Raw genomic sequence first — 5,170 nt, forward strand, 5'->3', positions numbered from 1 at the left:
GTCCTTCTTCATGCCACCCCACCAATACAACTCTTTTAAGTCTCGGTACATTTTTGTTGAACCGGGATGAATGGAGTATCTAGAATTATGAGCCTCCATCAAGATCAAACTCCTTAGGCCATCAACATCTGGAACACATATCCGACCCTGATAGTACAGTACCCCATCTCCCCCTTGGGAAAAGACCTCTATCTTCTTTTCCTTTACCAACTTCTTTAACTCGATAAACTTTGGGTCAAGATCTTGCTTGGATTTAACATCCACCACCAAAGAGGATTCAGACCTATTTTGAACAACCATACCCCCATCATTAGTACCACACAACTTCACCCCTAATCTAGACAATCAGTGAACATCTTTCACCAACTCCCTCTTACTTTCATCCACATGGGCCATACTCCCCATAGACACTCTACTAAGTGCATCAGCAACCACATTAGCTTTACCCGGATGATAGTGCACACTCATGTCATAGTCCTTAAGGAGTTCTAGCCACCTCCTTTGCCTTAGGTTAAGGTCCTTTTGGGTGAACACATACTGAAGACTCTTATGATCAGTATACACATCCACATGCACCCCATAGAGGTAATGCCTCCAAATCTTCAGAGCAAAAACAACGGCCGCCAATTCAAGGTCATGAGTAGGGTAGTTACGCTCATGCACCTTTAATTGCCTAGAAGCATAGGCTATGACCTTGCCATTTTGCATTAAGACACAACCTAAACCAATCTTTGAAGCATCACAATAAACTACAAACCCCTCTAATCCTTCTGGGAGAGTTAAAATAGGAGCAGAGGTAAGTTGATCTTTTAAGATCTGGAAACTCTTCTCACACTCATCTGTCCATATGAATTTGGATTTCTTTTGGGTCAATTTTGTCATAGGAGATGAGATGGAAGAAAAGCCTTTGACGAACCTTCTATAGTACTCGGCTAGACCTAAGAAGCTCCTAATGTCTGAAGGAGATAATGGTCTAGGCCAATTTTTGACTGCCTCTATTTTCTTAGGATCAACCTTGATTCCATCATCGAACACTACGTGACCAAGAAATGCTACCTCCTTTAACCAAAATTTACACTTACTAAATTTTGCAAATAATTGTCTATCCCTCAATGTTTGAAGCACAACTCTCAAGTGATTTTTATGTTCTTCCTCACCCCGAGAGTAAATTAAAATATCATCAATGAAGACTACTACAAAGGTATCAAGGTAAGGTTTGAACACCCTATTCATCAAGTCCATAAACACCGCCGGTGCATTCGTCAACCCAAAACTCATCACCACAAACTCATAGTGACCATACCTTATTCGAAAGGCTGTTTTGGAAATGTCACACTCCCTTACCCGTAGTTGTTGATAGCCGGACCGAAGGTCGATCTTGGAGAAGTGACTTGCCCCTTGTAATTGATCAAACAAGTCATCTATTCTAGGGAGTGGGTACTTGTTCTTAATGGTCATCTTATTTAATTGCCGGTAGTCTATGCACATTCGAAGTGACCCATCCTTCTTTCTTACAAATAGAACGGGAGCACCCCATGGAGAAATACTTGGTCTTATGAACCCCTTCTCTAACAAGTCCTTTAACTGTTCCTTCAACTCTTTTAATTCTGTCGGGGCCATACGGTAAGGAGGAATAGAGATATGTTGGGTATCAGGGAGGAGATCGATACCAAAATCAACTTCCCTTTCGGGAGGGACACCAGGAAAGTCATCGGGAAAGACATCGAGGAATTCATTGACTATAGGAACTGACTCAAGAGAAGGACTTTTGGAGTTGACATCCCTAACCCTCACAATGTGGTAAATACATCCCTTATAAATCATTTTGCGGGCCTTAAGATAAGAAATAAACTGACCCTTCACCACCGAATCATGACCCTGCCATTCAATAATAGGCTCATTTGGAAATTGGAATTTGACTCGACGATTCCTACAATCTATGGAAGCATAAGATGCATGTAACCAATCCATCCCAAGAATGATATCGAAATCTATCATGTTAAGCTCAATGAGATCACAAGGAATAAGTTTATGCAAGATAGACACAAGGCAACCCCTATAGACCTTTCTAGCAATAACTGACTCACCAACGGGGGTAGACACCAAATAGGGCTCTAATAACATTTCAGGTAAAATATCAAATCTATTAGCAAGGAATGGAGTAACAAAAGATAAATTTGCACCCGAATCTAATAGTGCATACACATCAAAAGAAAAGACCTTTAACATACCGGTAATGACATTGGGTGCATCCTTAACCTCTTGTCTCCCATGCAAGGCATAAAAGCGGTTGGTGCGTTGGACACCTCCTTGGACTTGTTGACCATGAGCAATTTGTCCTTAAGTCCTACCACCACCACCATCTCTACAATCCTTAGCATGGTGGCCCAGCTTGTCACACTTAAAGCATGCATTGGAGCCAGCTAAGCATTCCCCTTTGTGAGTCCTTCCATACTTCTTGCAAGTGGTGAAAGTTTGAGTAGCAACATTCTCTCTTGGAATCATTGGTTTACCACTCTTGTCCTTGTTGAACTTTGGAGGAGGAGTATTGGTGGAACCTTGTCCCACAAATCTTTGCCCACCTTGGCCTTTGCCATTGTTTCCATGATCGGACCTTTGAGGGTTAAACCCTCCACCATCCACTCTAGCCTTTTTGAACCCCCTTGATCTCTTTCTAAGCTTCTTTTCTTCGATTTGTTCTGCATAAGTCATTAACCGAGAGATGTCCATCTCCTTGACCAACATGGCTGTTTTGCACTCCTTGGACACCAAGCTTGAGACACCGGAAATAAACTTGCTCATTCTAGCTCTTGGGTCGGAGACCATAAAGGGAGCATACTTTGACAATTTAGTGAATTTGAGAGCATACTCCCTCACGCTCATACTTCCTTGACGGAGGTTGATGAACTCTTGGATTTTGGCCTCCCTTAGCTCTAATGGGAAGAAGCGGTCTAGGAAGGCACCTTTGAACTCTTCCCATCCTATCGACCCTATTTCTTCATCCCTCTCAACAATCCATTGTTCGTACCACACTCGAGCCACACCTTTGAGTTGATAGGCCACTAGCTCGGCCTTATCATTTGGTGGCACACCCATGATAGCCACAATCCGGTAAACCTCATTAATGAACTCCATAGGGTCCTCATCTAGTTTAGAACCATCGAACTCGGGTGGATTCATCCTTTGGAAATCCCGAATTCTAGAGGCAGGATTTTGTATTTGGGGAGGAGGAACACCTAGATTCCCTTGGTTAGCTACGACTTGAGCTAACAAAGTAATAACACTGCGAAACTCGGCATGGGTTACCCCGTCCTCATGATGTTGGGCATTAGGAATCGGAGGAGTTTGGTCCTCATCGTCAACCCTTGCTCTTCAAGGTGGTCTTTCACGAGTCATTATCTAGAGAACACAAAATGGGTCGTTAGTTAAAGGAAAACTTAGGACACTCTAAGGCACGACATGAATTTGAAAGAAGTGAAAATTTTCCTAAACGTCTCATAGTCTCTTATTCATAATTGTGGCGCACTTCACAACCATGAACAAGAACCTATTCGACGCGGTATGTTGGACTTCCAAGGATCATTCAAAACCTCGGGCTCTGATACCAAGTTTGTCACGACCCAAGCCTAGGGCCTAGACGTGACATGGCGAATGAGGAACCCGAAAGTACCTCAAACAAGCCTCTTAGCATTCTTTTAGCCTTTCATAGGTAATGATGATAAATAGACAAGCGGAAATCATAATAATAAATCTTCAACTTACATATGTCCAACAATACCTCTAACTATTAGATTTAATGGGGCTAAGACAAGTTCCTAGCTTACCCTCAATCATAATAGAAGAAATGCCATAATAAAATATCTTAACATATCATAAGCTAGAAAGATAAAGGAGTATTATTCCCGGAACATGGAACTCACCAAAAGTAGTCTTCAATGGAATATCAACTAGCCACGTGGAGGGGAACGAGGAGGAGCACCGATCCCTACATGGTGATATCATGTAGGCAAAAGAGTATGCGTTAGTACTTTGAATGTACTAAGTATGTAAGGATGCATGAACATTGAGAAAATATTATAACATTTATATAATATGGAACATAATGTAATACATGCATAATAAATCATATGGATATTCTTTAAAACATTCATTTTGTGGGAAAATAACCATAACCGACATTTAAGACCATGCGAGCTATTACATGGAATCCAACATAACCCCCTACGTTGGCCGGGGAGACTACTTGCCAGGTAGAACTCCGTCAACTTCATTCATTTCTTTAACTTTAACTTTAAGGGCTATTTATGGATCCATTAGCCTAAGCCTACAAGGGCTCCTATGTTGGCATATAGTTAATGAGACAAGGGGTTGCTACTAGGATTCCCTTACCAAATCCCATCTCAATGCCTCATTCGGTGCTAAGTCAATCCCACGGAATAGTTTAATACTTCAAAATATTCATAGCATATAATTTGAGAATTCAAATATCATATTCGGTAGAATAGCTCATATTCGGTAGAATAGCTGATAAGTTAAGTAGATTACAACTAAAGACTAATTAAACAAACTATGTTTCAGCATGAGACCAACTGGCCAACAGCCAGCAGACAAAGGCAAGGGAATAGCCCCAGCAGACTCATACGCCCAGACATTACTTGGTAAGATTAATTTTAGACCTCAGGGAACCATTGAGATGATGGAACGAATATATTTTGGTAAATTTAATCTAATATCCTATCCTCAATGTAACCTCTCTTTTAGAATACTTCCAGAATGCAATATAGACAAGACTCAAAAATGTTTAGTAGACAATTTATGGATAGCATACAATAAACAAGACACTAAACATTTTATTGCAACTAATAATGCATTATGTCAATATTTTTCAGACAAAAATAGGGAAAACAAGTTTAAATATTATGTAGTTATACATGGAAAAACAAATGGCGTGTTACAGACTTGGTTAGAAGTAGTAGACTCTATAAATGGAATTAAAAACCCGCTTTTCAAAGGATTTAATAATTTTACAGAAGCCTTAGACTATGCCAGAGGAATTCTAGGCCCAAACTATTACATATCTCCAACTCTCAGACAAAGCCAAGCCCAAATACCCCAATACAACATCCAAAAAGACACAGACAAAATCATATTGTGTGACCATTGTTCCACC

Source organism: Solanum dulcamara, chromosome 8 (genome assembly GCF_947179165.1).
Source record: "Solanum dulcamara chromosome 8, daSolDulc1.2, whole genome shotgun sequence".
Taxonomy (NCBI): Eukaryota; Viridiplantae; Streptophyta; class Magnoliopsida; order Solanales; family Solanaceae; genus Solanum; species Solanum dulcamara.